Source organism: Perca flavescens, chromosome 8 (genome assembly GCF_004354835.1).
Source record: "Perca flavescens isolate YP-PL-M2 chromosome 8, PFLA_1.0, whole genome shotgun sequence".
In the NCBI taxonomy this organism is placed as follows: domain Eukaryota; kingdom Metazoa; phylum Chordata; class Actinopteri; order Perciformes; family Percidae; genus Perca; species Perca flavescens.
The window spans coordinates 9,586,590-9,607,077 of record NC_041338.1 but is presented as its reverse complement, the minus strand read 5'-3'; the positions used below and the strand labels follow the sequence as shown (position 1 = coordinate 9,607,077).

Here is a 20,488-nt window from a genome sequence, read left to right as displayed (position 1 = left end):
TGGTTTGACAGAGATAGAGTTACTGTCTATATTACATTATTCACTTAGATAAATCTATAGCGTTGGTACACTGACTTACTCAGTAAGAAAGTTAGATCCTCCTGTATGGGAAATCCTCATGGTTCACTAGTCTTGTAGAGTAAGGATTACAGTCTGGTGTGTGTCAGTTTGGGATAGTAACTCTTATAGTTTATTGGCAAACAATGTCAGTGGACAGTAGGGCTGTCAGATGAATTCCGAATAATAATAATAATAATAATAATAATATATATAATAATTTTAATAGTATAACTATGCTGAAATTACTATTTGAATGTGTATTTATTACGAATATTATTTGAACATTAAAAGAAATAAACGAAATTTAAATGGTAATATAGGCGCAAGCGGCGATTTGAGAGTTCAAACCCTTTCTCAGCCAACAGAAGGTTGTAGTTCTAGTAGTTTCTGGTCTAACTTCTCTTCTAACGACTACTTTTACATATTACAGGCACCATTCTAACACATTCATACACTGTGGCCTAGGCTGCCATTTAAGGTGCCACCTGCTTATTAGGGTTCAAACCTCAAAGGGTTAGAACCCTATTGTCTTTGATCCGGTTTATTATTAGGGTTCAAACCTGGAAGGGGTAGAACTCTATTGTTTATGCTACGGTTTGCGGTTATTATTATTATTATTATTATTATTATCATCATTATTTGTTGTCTTCCACCATGTCTCAAATTACCGTGAGCTGGAATAAGCCAGAAACACGAAACTTGGCCCAATGATTGGAAATGATGTGCATTGGGTTCCCAAGAAATATGAGACCAATCGACCACATTGTGGTGCTGTAATTAATGATAAAAACAAGCAATTTTTGAAAGGCAACGCCACTCACATTGTAAGTCTGATTGACTCGAAATGTCTCACACAAGTCCAGCTCAATGTATTCTACAAAAAAAGCCTCTCGGACCAAAAAGGTCATGATGTTTTTTTGCTAATTTGCATAATGTGAAAACCGTATAATGAATAGAACTTTGGCCATTTTGATTCTATCAACACTGAAATTGGTATGCAGCCTTGTGGGACTGAGATACACATTTCTGTACTATAAATTAGCACGATTGGGGAAAAACTCATGGCCGCAATCAATTAAAGAAGTTCACCAAGGGCGGAGCTTAGCAGGAAATTGGCCATAACTTACTAACAGTTTGACAAATCATAAAATTTATGATATATCTTCACTCTGTCGTGAGGAATAGTCCTACGCAAACATTTTGAGTTTGACCCATAGCGGGCACCCAAAACACCACAAGTATTTGGTGAACATTTTTCTACTGAATTAAAGCAGCTGAAGTGAGTTTTTTCAGTTTTGTGAAGATCAAAATCCGCTCAATTATGCTATTGCAATTGGGCTGCTTCCTTTAGTTGGCCGTAAAAAGGGTTTGAACCTGCAGATTGCAGCTATATTTAGGGTTTAAACCCTGAAGGGGTAGAGCCCTATTGTTTTTGCTCCAGTTTATTATTAGGGTTCACCATAAGTGACTGTGAAGTGCTAATGCTTCCAATAAAATATGATTCCATTTGGCCTGACGGTGGTGCCATGACTTTAAAAGGCCACGCCCCTCACCCTGTGAGAGCGATTGACTTGAAAATGTTGCTCTACAGACCATAAACGTCCGCAATGATGTTTTTTTTGCTAATTTGCATAATGTGAAAAGTAGTATAATAAATACAACTTTGGCAATTATGGATCTATCAACGCCAAAATTTGCATGCTGCCTTGGGGGACTGACATAAACATTTCCGCTATAAATGAGCAAGATTGGTGAAATAACATGGTCGCCATCAATGAAAGAACTTCGTAAAAGGCGGGGCTTACAGGGAATTGCCTATAAAGTTTTTCTTGAATAATCCTGCCTTAAATCGATGGAGACATCTGGCACGAGGACCTGAACGTACGTACAAAGTTTTGTTCAATGTCACATGGCATGATAATTTCACTTTATGAGGTTTAACATTAATATGCGTTCCCCCAGCCTGCCTATAGTCCCCCAGTGGCTAGAAATAGTGATAGGTGTAAACCGAGCCCTGGGTATCCTGCTCTGCCATTGAGTAAATGAAAGCTCAGATGGGCCGATCTGGAATCTTGCTCCTTATGAGGTCATAAGGAGCAAGGTTACCTCCCCTTTCTCTGCTTTGCCCGCCCAGAGAATTTGGCCCACCTATGAGAGAGAGACATCATGGCTTTCAAATGAGCAAAGTGGCAGTTGGTCAAGGCCACACCCCCACCCTTCTCCCCCCCCCTCTTTCCTCCTCAATAGCTACAGACACAGAAATGGCACATACTAAGGAAAGCTCATTGTGGGACTGGCTCTAGTGGCTGTAATTCTGCACCAAGGCAGAATTTTGGGAACGAGACTTCAGATACACTATTAGGGGACCACTAAGGCCTATATAAAGGCATCCAAAACGCACCATGTCATGGGACGTTTTAAAATCTGATTAAGGTGGGTGAAATGGCAGGACTTATTGAAATGCTGCATCTATTATATTGATAAAATACCTTCAATGGTGCTTGATCTTTGACTTATCAGTGATTGAGCTTTGGGGAATTTGGGGCTGGGGGGGGCTAGCAGAAAATTGGCCATAACTCACTAACGGTTTGTCCAATCATCATAAAAAGTGTAACATCCTCAGTCCGTCTTGAGGAATAGGCCTACAAAAAGATTTTGAGTTCAAAATACCACAAGTGTGCCACAAAAACCAGTGGACGGAATTTCACCAAAATTAGTACACATGGTCTGGGGGTGAGAATCAAAATGACAAATGTCTATTCATATTAATGTTTCTCACATTATGTAAATCAGCAAATCATGGTGGACTTTTATGTTCCAAGAGGCTTTTGTGTAGAGCACATTGAGCTGGATATGTGGGAGAAATTTCCAGTCAATCTGACTCACACTGTGAGTCCAAAAATCACGTTTGTGGGCGTTAATTAGTGCGCCACCATCTGCATCTCCGATTGGGCTAATATTTCTTGTAAAGCATTTGCACATGATTTCCAGTTACCGTGACAAGATTCATGTTTCTTGCTTATTCCAGCTCACAGCAATTGTAGCCCCAACGGAAATAAATAAGCATAAATAAAGCTAAATAAAGCAAATAAATATAGCTGCAAGCCGCGATTCGTGGGTTTTAGGGCTGCTCAATTATGGGAAAAAATATAATCACGATTATTTCAGTCAATATTGAAATCATGATAATTTAACACGATTACTCGTTGACTTCTGGAAAGATGTTGCAATTATTGAACTTAAAAGGTGCCCTGCCATACAAAACCGTTTTTACTTGCATTTTATGCTTATACTTGCATATGTTGGTCCATATGTGTTTGTTTTATGTTGCGAATGTGAAAATGAACTGCTACCTCCTTTGTCAGCTCTAGCCACTGAAAAGAAATAAGCAGAGAAATCAGGCCAATTACAAAAGTTGGTCAGTCGGACATCATATTGCCTGAGCTCATTACTATTCATTAGCTCGCCCAGTTGGGCTGGGTAAAGGATTCTGACAGCCAGGCTGTCATTGGCTAGCTGTTAGCCAATCCGATTCAAACAACTTTAATCTGTTTTTGTGATCATTAGGAGCAGAAATCCTAATCACGATAAAATTTTGATTCAACTGTCCAAAGTCAAAAGCTGCAAGCAGCGTTGAGCGGTTTTCCAGCTTCACAAAGCTGAGCAAAACCATCTCAGATGGTTTAATGTTTTTTAGGAAAAGTGTTGAAACCAAGCACACACCTGTTTCATCGCTACAATAGAAGCAGCATTTCAAAAAGTCCTGCGATTCCACCCCCCTTTTAGCGGATTTTAAACGAAACTTGGTACTTATGTTCAGGTCATGGTGTCAGATGTCTTAATGTATAATGTTAGGCAGAATTGCTGTGGAAGAACCTGAGTTAAGACAATTCCCTGCTTAGCCCCGCCCCTTACGAAGTTCTTTGATTGATCGCGGCTATGTTTTATGACCAATCTTGCTCATTTATAGTAGGAATGTCTATCCCAGTCCTGCAAAACCAGCAAACCAAAAGTCAATCGGACTCACCGTGTGAGGGGCGTGTCCCTTCAGAGTTTTGACCTAAATTATAGTGCCACCATCAGGCCAAATGGCATCACATTTTAGGGGAAGTATTATCACATCACCATCAATAATGCTAAAAATGTTCATGTCTTTAGCTGTTTCCAGCCCACCAGTCCCTTGAGCATGTGTATTCATTTTGGTAAAAAATTCTGTCCACCAGGTTTTGCGGTACATATTTGTGGTATTTTTGGCGTCCCATATGGGTTAAACTTGAAATTGTTGCATAGGCCTATTCCTCAAGATGTAATAAAGATATGTTACAATTTTTAAGATGATTAGACAAACCAAGTTATGGCCAATTTGCTGCTAAGATCCGCCCTTTGAGAAGTTCTTTGACCAATCTTGCTAATTTATTGTAGAAATATGTATCCCAGTCCTGCAAGGCTGCAAACCAATTTTGGTGTTATAATAAAAACAAAAAAAAAAAAAAAAAAAAAAAAAAAAAAACATCATGGCGTTGATGTTAAAGGAGAATCCCGGTCGATTTCAACACGTAGCTCTGTTTGTTTATTCGGAGTGCTGTCAGTAGCGAGAAAAACGAAAACAATCGGTGCTGCCTACACCGAGTTATCCTCCTGCTAGATTTTGCACCCAACAGGCTTAAACAGGGCAAGTTTTAAACGTGTTTTTAACCTCTAAACATGTTCGAAATGCCATTACAAGTGCTTAGCCATGTGCAGTTATTCCTTCCGAAGGAACACGGCGAATTTGGCTGCTGTAGATGTGACAGAATGGCATAAAAGTTGTGTTAATCCATACCTCGGTTTATTTCATGCTTTCTGGTGAAGTCAACACTAGTCGATTGCCGATCTCATACAATCCAATCCAATTAATGAAGTTGCATAACCTGCAGACATAATAATGATAAAACACTGTATAAAGATCGTTGTCACTGATTACACATGTCTCATGCCCTGTGTCAGAATATGATAGAACTGCATGACACTGCTGACTGCTGGGACGCACTACATAGGCACCTTTCTTAAAACGTGGATATCGCACACAATACTTCTCGCTTCCATCGCTTCTTCGTGCCGTCTCTGTTTGCATTACAGTTATAATGTAGTGCTGCTAAGAGAAGCCTACAGAATAACAAATTTGAAAACACCTTTGGAACAACAATCTAGTGTATGTATGATAAAATACAGCATTGTTATTCCATTGCGCAGCACTGACCTGTCAGGGTACAATGGCGGACTCAAATGCACAACTCAGAGCAGTAGTGAAGAAAGGTTCCTTTATTGTTCAAAGAACAAAAAGGCAGAGGTGCAAAATCGGCAGGAAAAAAATCGTAGTCAGGATACAGGCAAAAGGTCTCGAAAACACTGGGAAATACAAACTAGAAAACCGCTGGAGAGTGAGTACACAAGATTCATCAATAATCTGGCACAGGTAAGTGAATGTAGTAAGTATTTATACTAGGGGAACAGGTGATGATGATTACACACAGGTGAGACACATAAGGGACAGGAGGGTAATCACAGAGGTGGGAAAGTAGACAAAGACAGGAAGACAAGTGACCAGGAATGTATACAAATAGTGGATTTCAAAATAAAACAGGAAGTCCAGAAAACAAACAAAACATAAAATAAGAGCGGAGCGGGGCTGAACATGACATTACCTGCTATACATGCCAATATATGAAAACCCAGTCTGCTTGGGTGCGAAGTGCAAGATGAGGGAGTGGAAGGCTTCAAGGAAGAAAGTCTGGTGCCTTCAGTAAGGATGTCTTGGTGATGAGACTTTCCAATTTTATTGCTCCCACTGAGCTTGCAAAGACCAAGATAGGTTGGCAGACAGGCAGACACACAGACAGAAATACAAATACACAAATAGATAGACAGTAGGGTTGTTGGAACGAATACCCAAAGTCAAATATAATTTGAATAGTAAAAAAAATCAATACTATTCGAATGTGACTTTGTTTTTATTAATATGTTGGCTAATTTTAGCTAATCACCCTCTTCTCGCCTTGGCCTACCCGCATGTGTCACTCATGTCACGTCTTAAGAACAACAATTTTCTCTGTTGATTTGTGTATGTCGCTGTGTACACGTGGTAGAAAATGAAGGTAAATAAAGTTGCTTGTAGGTCCCTTTCAAGGCCAGGCTAATGTAAGAAGCCCCTCTAGTGGACAGAACGTGTAACAACAGTGGCAAATACAGTGCATACTGAGTAGTGTAGTACATATTATTTAAAGGTGCAATATGTAATATTGTATGTAATACTGGCAGCTAGCGGTTAAAATAGTTACTGCACTACCAATTCAAAATACTGGAGAGTCGTTTCACCTGCCCCCTCCTCCCAGACTCGAAGTTCACGGGGGTTGCCAGGCTGAGACCGCAGCATTCACAACAATGTTGCTAGACGCTTTTCTCACATAGCCAGACATTACTCCACAGCACAGCGGAGTAGGTAACGGTAGATGCTGGCTATATTGACAGTCATAAAAGCCCAAGCTTACGCGGAGCTCTGTAACCAACTGACAGACACACCTTTTTGGCTTAAAATTACAGTATGAACCGCTAAAAACATAACAACCTCACTGTCCTCTCCACACGCCAGTGAGGCACACTTCCTCGGCTTAGAATTACAATACGAAACGCTAAAAACAACCACTACCTTGCCGACGGAACACTGTAGCGCGCTGGGTTTATGTTTTTACAGGTATATCTGGCAACCCGGCCTGCCTGTCAAACTGGGCCGTTGATAACAACACACAGATCAAAACATAAACATAAATTCCGTCACGGAATGTAAATTTCAAAAAGAAAAAATACTGACTTGTCAGAAAAGATTGTATTTCAGTTTAACATGTTTCCTTAATATCTGATGAGGCATTGGTGTCATTTTTGGATTTATTACAGTACAAATATTACATATTGGACCTTTAATACTGTGCACTGTACCTGGTTCCATCCACTATTTATTGCGTTGATTCCCCTCCAGCGGGGGATGAGCGCAACTGGAGAAGGCAGGGGTGTCATGGTCGTGGATGTCCTGAAAGTGATTTGTCAAGCTTCTCCATTTGGCTTCCATCACAGCTGGGTTGCCATCTGGGGTTGAGGCTGCAGGTCAGTACAGGTGGTTGATGATGGCTGGCCTCCACAACAGTAGTTGGTCACACTGTTGGTCTTTCGAGGCTGTATCCAAGGCCTTCCCCAGACCTAGTTTAGAACAAATGTTATTAATTCAAATCCATTCATCTTCGTCCGCTTATCCGCTGTCGGGTCGCGGGGGGAGCAGCTCCAGCAGGGGACCCCAAACTTCCCTTTCCCGAGCAACATTAAACAGCTCCGACTGGGGGATCCCGAGGCGTTCCCAGGCCAGGTTGGAGATATAATCCCTCCACCTAGTCCTGGGTCTTCCCGAGGCCTCCTCCCAGCTGGACGTGCCTGGAACACCTCCCTAGGGAGGCGCCCAGGGGGCATCCTTACCAGATGCCTGAACCACCTCAACTGGCTCCTTTCGACGCGAAGGAGCAGCGGCTCTACTCCAAGCTCCTCACGAATGACTCAGCTACTCACCCTATCTCTAAGGGAGACGCCAGCCACCCTCCTGAGGAAACCCATTTTGGCCGCTTGTACCCTGGATCTCGTTCTTTCGGTCATGACCCAGCCTTCACGACCATAGGTGAGGATAGGAACGACAATTGACCGGTAGATCGAGAGCTTTGCCTTCTGGCTCAGCTCTCTTTTCGTCACGGTGTGATAAATTGAATGTAATACCGCAACCGCTGCGCCGATTCTCCGACCAATCTCCCGCTCCATTGTCCCCTCACTCGTGAACAAAACCCCAAGGTACTTGAACTCCTTCACTTGGGGTAAGGACTCATTCCCTACCTAGAGTAGGCACTCCATCGGTTTCCTGCTGAGAACCATGGCCTCAGATTTAGAGGTGCTGATCCTCATCCCAACCGCTTCACACTCGGCTGCGAACCGATCCAGTGAGTGCTGAAGGTCGCAGGCCGATGATGCCATCAGAACCACATCATCTGCAAAGAGCAGCGATGAGATCCCCAGCCCACCGTACCGCAACACCTCCCCACCCCGACCACGCCTTGATATCCTGTCCATAAATGTTACAAACAGGATTGGTGACAAAGCGCAGCCATGGCGGAGGCCAACCCTCACCTGAAACGAGTCCAACTTACTGCCGAGAACCCGGACACAGCTCTCACTTTGGTCGTACAGAGATTGGAATGCTCTGAGAAGAGACCCCCTCACCCCATACTCCCGCAGCACCTCCCACAGTATCTCCCGTGGGACCCGGTCATATGCCTTTTCCAGATCCACAAAACACATGTAGACCGGTTGGGCATACTCCCAGGCTCTCTCCAGGATCCTTGTGAGAGTGAAGAGCTGGTCCGTTGTTCCACGACTAGGACGGAATCCGCATTGTTCCTCTTCAATCCAAGGTTCGACTATCGGCCGAACCCTCCTTTCCAGCACCTTGGAGTAGACTTTACCAGGGAGGCTGAGAAGTGTGATACCCCTGTAATTGGCACACACCTTCTGGTCCCCCTTTTAAAAAGGGGAACCACCACCCCGGTTTGCCACTCCTTTGGCACTGTCCCAGACTTCCACGCAATGTTGAAGAGGCGTGTCAACCAGGACAGCCCCTCCACACCCAGAGCCTTGAGCATTTCTGGATGGATCTCATCAATACCAGGGGCTTTGCCACTGTGGAGTTGTTTGACTACATCAGTGACTCCCACCTGGGAAATTGACAATGATCCCCCATCATCCTCCAGCTCTGCCTCTAACATAGAGGGCATATTAGTCGGATTCAGGAGTTCCTCAAAGTGCTCCTTCCACCGCCCTATTACCTCCTCAGTTGAGGTCAACAGTGTCCCAGCCTTACTGTACACAGCTTGGATGGTTCCCCGCTTCCCCCTCCTGAGGTGGTGAACAGTTTTCCAGAAGCACCTTGGTGCCGACCGAAAGTTCTTCTCCTTGTCTTCTCCAAACTTCTCCCACACCCGCTGCTTTGCCTCTTTCACGGCAGAGGCTGCAGCCCTTCGGGCCCTTCGGTACCCTGCAACCGCCTCTGGAGTCCTCTGGGATAACATATCCCGGAAAGACTCCTTCTTCAGTCGGACGACTTCCCTGACCACCGGTGTCCACCACGGTGTTCGTGGGTTACCGCCCCTTGAGGCACCTAAGACCCTAAGACCACAGCTCCTCGCCGCAGCTTCAGCAATGGAGACTTTGAACATTGTCCACTCGGGTTCAATGCCCCCAGCCTCCACAGGGATGCACGAAAAGCTCCGCCGGAGGTGTGAGTTGAAAGTCTGTCGGACAGGGGCCTCCTCCAGACGTTCCCAATTTACCCGCACCACCCGTTTGGGCTTACCAGGTCTGTCCAGAGTCTCCCCCCCTGACCCAACTCACCACCAGATGGTGATCAGTTGACAGCTCCGCCCCTCTCTTCACCCGAGTGTCCAAAACATACGGCTTCAGATCAGATGAAACGATTATAAAATCGATCATTGACCTTTGGCCTAGGGTGCTCTGGTACCAAGTACACTTATGAGCATCCCTATGTTCGAACATGGTGTTTGTTATAGACAATCCATGACTAGCACAGAAGTCCAACAACAAACAACCACTCTAGTTTAGATCAGGGAGGCCGTTCTTCCCAATCACACCTCTCCATGTGTCTCCATCATTGCCCACGTGCGCGTTGAAGTCCCCCAGCAGAACAATGGAGTCCCCCACTGAAGCCCCATGCAGGACTCCAGTCAAGGTCTCCAAGAAGGCCAAATACTCCAAACTCTTGTTTGGTGCATATGCACAAACAACAGTCAGAGTTTTCCCCCCCACAACCCGCAGGCGTAGGGAAGCGACCCTCTCGTCCACCGGGGTAAACTCCAACGCAGCGGCGCTCAGCCGGGGGCTTGTGAGTATCCCCACACCCGCCCGGCGCCTTACACCCTGGGCAACTCCGGAGAAGAAAAGAGTCCAACCCCTATCCAGGAGTATGGTTCCAGAACCGAGACTGTGCGTAGAGGTAAGTCCCACCAGATCTAACCGGTAGCGCTCCACCTCCCGCACCAGTTCCGGCTCCTTCCCCCACAGAGAGGTGACGTTCCACGTCCCCAGAGCCAGCGTCTGCTGCCTTGCTCTGGTCTGTCGAGGCCCCTGACCTTCACTGCCACCCGTGTAGCAGCGCACCCGACCCCAGCGGTTCCTCCCACAGGTGGTGGGCCCATGGGATGGGAATTGAAATCCTAACTGCTTCAAGGTTCCAACAATGGATACATACCTTTCCCCAATGTGCCAGACATCAAAATAATGCTGTGTTCCCTCAGGGAACAGCTCTTCTCTCACCCATTTGGCAACCTAAAGAGTAGAAAGCAAACTTTGTGGATGCTTGCACTGTCTGGCCCTCAGTGCATCAGCAAAATCACAAACGTCCAGCCTCAGTGCAATTCATAAATCTACATTCTACATCTTTATTGTATTTACCTGGCGATGTCTGTCTGTGATGAGGGTTGACACATGCAGGTCCTGCCTCCTCAGCAAGTCGATGCTGCGCTTGAGCCCCTTAAGCTCACACCAAGAGCTGTTGGGGACCTCTGAGCTCTGCAACATGACATAACAGTGTAAGTGTAGAATGCTGGTGGTGGTGAAGGATGCGTAAAGAAACCGGTCCAAGCATTATAATGCACTGTACACTAGTTAGGGAATACATAATAAAGTCCTATGCATACATTGTACTAGTGGAAAAGTGCTATTAGTCCTAGTCCAAATCTGAAAAGGGCTTCCGTTAAGACTTTTGCAGACATGTTTTGGTACAAGCTGTCACCCTGTTTTTTTAGTTAGATGACACCCATAGGTAACATATTAGGGTGGTTGTCAGGCTGATTTTTTTTTTTTGTGACTTGTACAAGCAATTTTAGGCCAAGTTTTTGGTTTCCTGCTCAACACGACATGCCAACAATAAATGTTGAATATCTCCACAACCACAAGGACCATATACATACAAATGGTATCAAATGAAAGCCAACACTCATGGGACATGTGCTGAAGTGTCAGAATGAACATGTATTGTACAGTGTAAGAGACAACAGAACTAGAACATGAAGAAAACTATCTCCCCCTAAAGAGAACCAGTTTTCAAACCAAATATCAGCTTGGAAACATAACATAGTATCCCAAAACCTCTATCAGTCAGTACCCCTATCTATGGGAATGAGTCAAGCCAAGTTTAAAGCTTGTAGGGAGAGACAGTGCAATGCTGCACAAGTTATAATACTTTAATGTCAAGACATAAATGTAGAACTGTAGATGGTGGTCTATGGTGCTATTTGACTTCATTAATGTAGCAGGTTGTAACACAAATTATATTTAATTGAGATATCACTATAGTTATTAATTCCATCCTAACATAACTGCTCTCTCACTTCTTTAGGGTTAGGGGTTAGTAACTACTTAGTAGTAATGACTATGTAATAGTCATATGGCAAAGGTATGATTTTCCTCATCAAAGCAGTGGCACTCAGGTAGGCAGCCAACAGAAGGCACCCAGGGACCATGTACATGTGCTCAGTCTGAGTCCTGGTCAGGGACACAAAAGAAGAGTTTACTGTTTTGATAATGAATACCTTCCCAATACAAAAACATGTATGCATGCATCCAAGAGCATAATATAAATCTAATCTACAAAACAGGAAAAACAATATCATGCCAAATAATCTGAAACAATATAGTTGCATATAATGTGGCAAAACTCAATGAGTACCTGAGTATTCTTGCACCAAGCTGCACAGGCACACCCACATGCCCCACTGCAAAATATTCCACTTTTTCAACATCGACACTGCCTGGTACTGCACTGACTTCCACTTTCCTTGCATCCACATATCGTCAGCTCCAAGCACCTGGCCTGTACAGGTTCTTTGGTTAAAAGCTAAGGGACAAGCATTCCATCCTTCATGTGACAACCATAACTGGTTGGTGAGGGCAACTGTGAATGAGTCACTAGTGACTGTTTCCAAACCTTTGTTTGATAGTGGGCCCTCATGAGGTGCAGAGACAAGGCATCCTGAGTTGGTGGTAAAGTATCCACATTGGCTTTCACTTTCCGAAACAGGGCACAGCAAACATCATGGATTGAAGTGTTGGTCGTTTTTGGATCATACAGTTTGCAGAGAAACTGTTCTGCTGAGGATAGAATAGCTGGACTTGGTACTTCATCCTCACCAAAGTTGTGGAGAAGATGAGGGCACTGCTGGAACACTTTCCATGCCGTCCTTTTTCCTATTCCATGTGAATTGACTGGTAGTGTCACATCCAGTGATGGCATGAAATGCCAACAGACCATCCAGAATCTCATTTGACATTTTAATATCATGCACTTTAATGTAGCATGGTTTCTTGGCAGTTCCTACTTTCATCCAAATTTCTGGGCTCAGCAGGTGTGCAAACACAAGAAGCAACAACAGTACATCTGTGTCTCTGCACTGAATGATGAGCTTCTCATACCCTTTGGTTGTGGCATCAACAGCATGTAGCAATATGCGGGTATCTGCTTCTTCATGTGCAGCCCGTAGGTGGGAAACGTCAATCCCAGCTGCCGTTGCCACTTTTTCAGCATCACCAAATCCCCCCCTTATTACAATTTCAAGACCATACTGAATGACATGCCTTTCAAGTTCATTTGAAATGAATTGTGTCAGGTTGGCCTTGTTTTCGTCCATTTCAATGAAACTATTCCAGTTAGCTGGCATCTTTACATCATTACTTACAATGGTGCAAATTTTTCGCTGCGTGGTGCTGCGTTTTGCTCTGGTTCCACCCTTTATGGAGTTCTGTAGGTACTGATCAAAGACTAGAGCCACTCTAGTAATGCTCCCATGTAGATTTCCAGTCACTTTCTGTATGAAAATGTCAGCATAATCCCCAAATGTCCAGTTTTCCTATTGTTCTTACTAAAGCCATCCCATCAATGATAGTGCATGTTCTCACAAGAGATGGACTCAGGCCCATCTCTTTTGCACCAGCTTGTAGTATGGTGGCTAAGTCAGCTTTGCTAGTAGGTCTGAGCACTGACTCTGTTGTGGCAAGTGAAAGGGGGACTGCGCACAGTTCTTCTTGGAGAAGCCCATCTATGTTAACATCTCTGCCACTATCCATGGATACAATGATGCAACGGAAAATATCCCTGTCAGGCTTCACACACTTGGATTTGAGTTTTCCAAGTTTGCCGTCTGTTCTGTAAAGATTTGAGAATGTTTTGAGTTTTCTCTTAGTGAGGCTGTTATGGAAGTTTGTGTTCATTGTGCTCATTCTTTTTTTCACCAGCTCAGTTACCATTTGTTTCCCAGACTCTGCAACATGTGTTAGGTCATTCAGTATATCTTCTGAAGCAACATCACCGGTTGTCAAAGACACCAACTCATACATATTCTTCAGTTGGAAGACATGGTATCTCTGGAATTGGTCTACAAGTTGATTGACATCATCATTATCCCTTCTGAGTCTTGATGGAAGGCAGTCTTTGTGGTTGTCTTCATCATCTTCTCCATCATGTGTCAGTCCAAACAGGGATCTAGTGTCCTGTGCTAAAGATGCACGTTCATTGTAGGTGATGAACCAACGGTTTCTAGCTGTCTCATTTCGAATGATGCCTACCAATCCTCCAGCAACCTTTCCGGTTTTGTTGATGTGCTCAAGGCAAAGATCAAATGGCACCTTGTTGAAGCTGTGTTTGGCCTCTTTGGCTACAAAATCCCCATCCAGGAAGCCCTGGTAGACCCGTGGTCCTGTCTGTGCCAGATGTTCCATGTCTGCTATGAATACAGCACCCCATCGTGTAGTGGGTGTGATCATATGCAGCAAACCAGGGCTTCATGCTCTTGAAGGACGACATGTACAGCTTCCAGTCACCACATCTCAATGCCCGTGTGAATTCCAGGAGAATAGACACAAGGTCCATGTATTGACGAGAGTCACAAATGATCTTCTGCTTTCATGTGATGGTGGCCATGCATCGTTTCTAGTACTTCTCGATCTGAGCGCAGCTTTTGATACAATAGACCACACTATACTTCTCGCCCGGCTTGAGAAACATGTTGGGATTAAAGGGACAGTACTTTCTTGGTTTAATTCTTACTTATCCAATAGATTTCAGCGTGTCATTTTTAAAGAATCTACTTCTGAACTGTGCAAGGTAGGCTGTGGTATACCACAAGGGTCAGTACTGGGCCCTATGCTATTTTCCATCTACATGCTCCCTCTTGGTTCGTTCATCAGCAGCTTTGATGTTCAGTTTCATTGTTATGCAGATGACACGCAGCTATATGTCCCTCTATTACAAAATAACCATTCACAGATTCTGACATTACAGGCATGCATGGAAGAAATTCAAAATTGGATGGGCAAGAATTTCTTGCTGCTTAAAGGAGAATTCCGGCCAATTTTTACATTAATCTTGATCGCTATAACTACGCGAGTACTTTCGATAGAAAAAACCCCGACCCGAATCAGTGCAGGTAACAGAGAGAAGCTGCAGCTACGTACTACAAGCGTCCCCTGACCTAAAACGGCAGTGCTCGGGGCAAGTTTTAGAGTGCCTTTGTGCCTCTTAACAGACACAAAATGCAATTAAAGCTGCGAGCAGCGATGGACGGGCCCTCGCACCTCTGCGCGCGTCGGGGTTACCAGTGGACGCCGCTCCTTGCGACTGCGCATTTGCGCGGCACTCAGACGCCGCAAATCGTCAACAATGAAAAGGGAACTTCCCGCCGAGTACAACGATACCTCACACAAGATTCTACATCATGCGGTTCATTAGCTGTGAAAGGGGGCGTGCCCAAAGCATAGCGGGCGGGTCAAACCATCACCAATAAAAAAGGAAGTCTCTGCTGAGTTCAATGATACCTCACACAAGACTCTACCTTAGATGGGTCAGCATTTATAAAAGGGGGCGTGGCTTAAGCACAGGGGGCGGGCCAAACCATCACCAATTAAAAAGGAACTCTCTGCTGAGTTCAATGATACCTCACACAAGGATATACCTTAAAGGGTTCAAATTGTATGAAAGGGGGCGGGGCTTAAGCATAGGGGGCGGGTCAAACCATCAACAATTAAAAAGGAAGTCTGTGCTGAGTTCAATGACACCTCACACAAGGGTATACCTTAAACGGTTCAAATGTTATGAAAGGGGGCGTGGCTTGAGTAAGTGGGCGTGGTCATATTATAGGGGGCGGCTCAGTATCACATGTAGACCACACATTCTGAGTTTCGTGCAAATCGGATGATGTTTGTCATATAAGGCGCATTTAATGTTGCCAGCGGGGGGCGCTATGACCAAAAGTCAATCTTGGCCTGTAGGTGTCCTCAGGCCTGGACCCTTGTCAATCGTGAGAAATTTCGGTGAGATACGACAAAGTACACTCAAGTTACAACAACTTCTTTGTTCATCGCTAAACACTCAAAATGGCCGCCACGCCATGCCCACACCGTCTGACGAAAAGTTTTTCTTTTAATAACTTTTCATCGTTAAGGTGTTGGGATGGTACAGACCAAGTTTGAGGTCCATCGGATGAAATCTCTAGGAGGAGTTCGTTAAAGTATAGCACCTTGACTTTTAGGCCTACTTCCTGTTGCCACCAGGGGGCGCTATGACTTTAAGTAAATATTGGCCTTTATTTGTCCTCAGGGTTGGACTCTTATGAATCCTGAAAAGTTTCGAGGTAATCGGACAACGTACACTCGAGTTACACCCACTTCCTGTTTCGGCGGCAAAACGCACAAAATGGCCGCCCTGCCACGGCCACACCCTATGACGAAAAGTTTTTCTTTTAACAACTTTTCATCTTTAACATCTTAAGATGGCACAGACCGAGTTTGAAGTTGATCGGATGAAATCTCTAGGAGGAGTTCGTTAAAGTACGACATGTGGAAATGGCCAAAATTGCACTAATTTCGAACATTTAATTCAAAATGGCGGACTTCCTGTTGGGTTTAGGGTATGGCTCTAATGAAGTTTTTTGTACATCTTGACATGTTACATATGTGTACCAAGTTTCGTGAGTCTACCTTAAACGCACTGCAGGGGCTCAATTTTCTTAACTTTCTAGGGGGCGCTAGCGAGCCAGTTTTATGCGCCTATTCCCGAAACCCTTAAAATACGTAAATTTTCACTATACTTGATGCGACCGCCAAATTTGGTGAGTTTTTGAATATATTAAGCCCCTCAAAAAGCCAATTCATTTGACGGGAAAATAATAATAATTCCTTCAGTTTCAATAGGGCCTTCGCCGCTGTCGGTGCTCGGGCCCTAATTAATATGTCTGTGCCACATGAACAGGGCCCTTATGTGTCAACTGCCTCAATTTCTCCACATCCTATGTGTTCGGAGAGTGCGTCTGCCAACTCAAAGCAACTTGTTGTCTTTTGTGCTATCATTGTCATCCACCCATTGCAGAAAGGTTGGCCACAGTATTCTCCAAAGTTCTTCAAAGGCAAGTTTGTGTGCACGGGCTACACAGTTCCATGCCATTCCCTTCATGATGTTTTCAGCTGTGTTCTTTCCAAACACACCACTTTCCTCAAGAATGTCCCTCAGTCCAGAATCAGCAAGATGCTGTCCAATGACCTTTGAAAAGTTCATCTGCACATTAAAGCCACCCAAGAGAATAATAATATCCTCACACTCTTTTTGGTGGTGCCACTGAAGCATCTTTCCTTTGCATTAGAGCTAGAGCTGTTCATCAAAGGTTATGATTGTGTACCTTTGGCCCAGTTTTGTAGTCATTTTGTGGCAGTTCTGTAACACTGTCCAGATTGTGTCGTAGTCATGTGCTGGATAATTTATGATACCACTCCAAGATGGAACAACCTGATTATCTGTGTTCTGTAGTTTGCATATAATCCATGCAAGATCTTCGTTCTTTGATTGTTTAGTTAGTTGTGTGTATGTCTGAATAATACATCTCCGGTGTAACTGATCCATGACATTTTGGAGGGGGCTTCTGCAATTCAATGTTAGCATCCTTGAGTTCAAACACTCTTGGTGGAACTGAGACTGACTTTGATTTCCCAGATTTCAGCATTATTTTTGGGATTTCTTCTTCAGGATTACTTCGTCTGAAAGCAGCAGTCTGGGAAGCATGAAAGGTTCCTTTCCCATCAAGGGTCTCCTCATTTATGTCTATGTTGTCATTTGCATACATTATGTATCCAGGGAGACTAGCATTGACAAAGTTCAGTGGAATGTATACTTCACCATTCTCAAAGTATCACTTCATAGCCTCATTTGCCATGGTAGTATCAGCTCTCAACACTGACTCATAGCTTATGCTGTGCCCAGCAGCATGAAGTAACTGCACTAAGTCCTTTGAGTGTGTAGCTTAGTGTACAGCAACTCCAATTCCAATGTGACATCATGTCTTGGGGACTCCCTGATGTCTGCCTTGACCTTTACCGACACCCGATACATCCAACTCAGTATCTCAGTGTCCTTGTCTGTTCCACAGCTAGTCATTTTCATCCCTTTAACATCATCTTGTTTGTCATCCATTAATTTCTTCATGTTAAGAAGAGCAGTTCTAGCTGTCATGTCAGGAAATATCATGATGGAATCAGTTGGTTTTAATGATTGAACAAATAGTGCTTTTCCCTGAAGCAACTTTTCAAGCTTTGTCTTGAAACGCTGACCTTTGTATATTCCTGGTTCCAAATCAAAGTCTCCCAGAAATTTACAGTATCTTTCCCATACTGTTTTCAACGAGTATATTTCACCTCTGGCAAGTCCTGCTCTAAGCTCATCTGCCACATTGTGTAAGCAAATATAATATGGAGCACCTGCTCTTGATGAAGTGCTAGAGGAAGTCCCTGTAGCAGATAAAATGATACTTGCCTTCTGCAGCAATCAAGTTATTGACTCCTGCAAGCCTCAGTCACAATTCTGTCTTGTTGAGCTAGATCAAGAATCTTTTTAGATGTAGTCATGACTTGGATGTTTTGAAGTTTGTCCTCAGGCTTGTCTTTCTGACAGAAAATACATTTTTCCCAAGACACTGAAGGTATCGAACTCCTAGTGGTGACCGGCTCGCAGTTGCTTGCAAGATTTAGTGACTTCTTTTCACTTTCAAAGCGTTTCTTCAGGCGGGAAATAAAAGTCACATTTGTAAAAGCTGCATACCATGTTTTGTGCCATTTTATCTTTTCAGTTTCCATATTTGTCTTGACAAATGAAAATGTTTTCCCAATCAATATCTCTTCCTATTTGTTTTTCTTTGGACGCTAGGCTTACAACTCCCTCTGGATCCATGTTATCTCATCTTATCTGAAAGGCAAAGAAATGTTTCACTACACTAGTCTGATTGGATTCTGGATCACTACAATGTCCTCTGACATAAGCTGAGGGCTTGGCTATTGAACAAACTGGTTAACACTTTTAGCTAGCAGACTGTAAAATAGGCTGCTGTGCAGCAAATAAATTATAAACATAATATTTCCATTACACATCTGTACAAAACTTAATTTACCTATTAGTAAGTAAGCTAGTAATTATGAAAGTAAATTAGCCTAGCTATCTGTCTGGAAGTATAGCTAGTTGGAAAAGAGTTTAGCTTACCTGTTTCTGGCAACATTTGATGGTAGAATGGTAGAATCTTGAGGTAAATGTTTGTGTAGACAAATAGACAAAAGTTAATCTGTTGTATGATTGTGTGATTCGCTTTTTGTTTTGTTCAGACTGTTGACACCTGCTGTGATCATCTTCTCTGGATCTGCTGCCTCATGCCAAATCACAGCTGTGCTGACACAACAGTGCCCCTTGTGGTGTGATACTGTTGTGGTATTTATTAGGGCCCAAGCGCCGACAGCAGCGAAGGCCCTATTGAAACTGAAGGAATTATTAGGGCCCGAGCGCCGATAGCAGCAAAGGCCCTATTGAAACTGAAGAAATTATTATTATGGCCCGAGCGCCGACAGCGGCGATGGCCCTATTGAAACTGAAGGAATTCTTATTAGGGCCCGAGCGCTGACAGCGGCGAAGGCTCTATTGAAACTGAAGGAATTATTAGGGCCCGAGCGCCGACAGCAGCGAAGGCCCTATTGAAACTGAAGGAATTATTGTTGCTTTCTTTCTTTCTTTCTTTCTTTCTTTCTTTCTTTCTTTCTTTCTTTCTTTCTTTCTTTTCCCGTCAAATGAATTGCCTTGTTAAGGGGCTTAACATATTCAAAAACTCACCAAATTTGGCGGTCGCATCAAGTCTGGTGAAAATGTACGTATCGTAAGGGTTTCGGGAATAGGCGCACAAAAATGGCTCGCTAGCGCCCCCTAGAATGTTAAGAAAATTGAGCCCCTGCAGTGCGTTTAACGTAGACTCACAAAACTTGGTAGACATATGTAACATGTCAAGATGTACAAAAAACTTCATTAGAGCCATACCCTAAACCCAACAGGAGGTCCGCCATTTTGAATTAAATGTTTGAAATTAGTGCGATTTTGGCCATTTCCACATGTCGTACTTTAACGAACTCCTCCTAGAGATTTCATCCGATCAACTTCAAACTCGGTCTGTGCCATCTTAAGATGTTAAAGATGAAAAGTTGTTAAAAGAAAAACTTTTCGCCCTTTGACGTTTCGCTGCCGAAACAGGAAGTGGGTGTAACTCGAGTGTACGTTGTCCGATTACCTCGAAACTTTTCAAGATTCATAAGAGTCCAACCCTGAGGACAAATAAAGGCCGATATTTACTTAAAGTCATAGCGCCCCCTAGTGGCAACAGGAAGTAGGCGTAAAAGTCAAGGTGCTATACTTTAACGAACTCCTCCTAGAGATTTCATCCGATGGAATTCAAACTTGGTCTGTACCATCCCAACACCTTAACGATGAAAAGTTATTAAAAGAAAAACGTTTCGTCAGACGGTGTGGGTGTGGCGTGGCAGCCATTTTGAGTGTTTAGCGATGAACAAAGAAGTTGTTGTAACTTGAGTGTACGTTGTTGTGTCTGCCCGAAATTTCTCACGATTGACAAGGGTCCAGGTCTGAGGACACCTACAGGCCAAAATTGAGTGGCAACATGAAATGCGCCTTATATGACAAACATCATCAGATTTGCATGAAGCTCAGAATGTGTGGTCTACGTGTGATACTGAGCCGCCCCCTATAATATGACCACGCCCACTTACTCAGGCCACGCCCCCTTTCATTCTATTTGAACCGTTTAAGGTAGAGTCCTGTGTGAGGTGTCATTGAACTCAGCAGAAACTTCCTTCTTCATTGGTGATGGTTTGGCCCGCCCCCTATGCATAAGCCACACCCCCCTTTCATAACATTTGAACCGTTTAAGGTATACCCTTGTGTGAGGTATCATTGAACTCAGCAGAGACTTCCTTCTTCATT

General features: G+C 43.8%; 1 protein-coding gene across 1 annotated transcript in view; it reads left to right on the top strand.

Moving 5' to 3' along the window:
- The window catches only part of LOC114559657 (synaptotagmin-9), a 162,277-nt gene that overhangs the window by 54,637 nt on the left and 87,152 nt on the right, over positions 1-20,488 (top strand). The gene's annotated exons all lie outside the window — the stretch shown is intronic.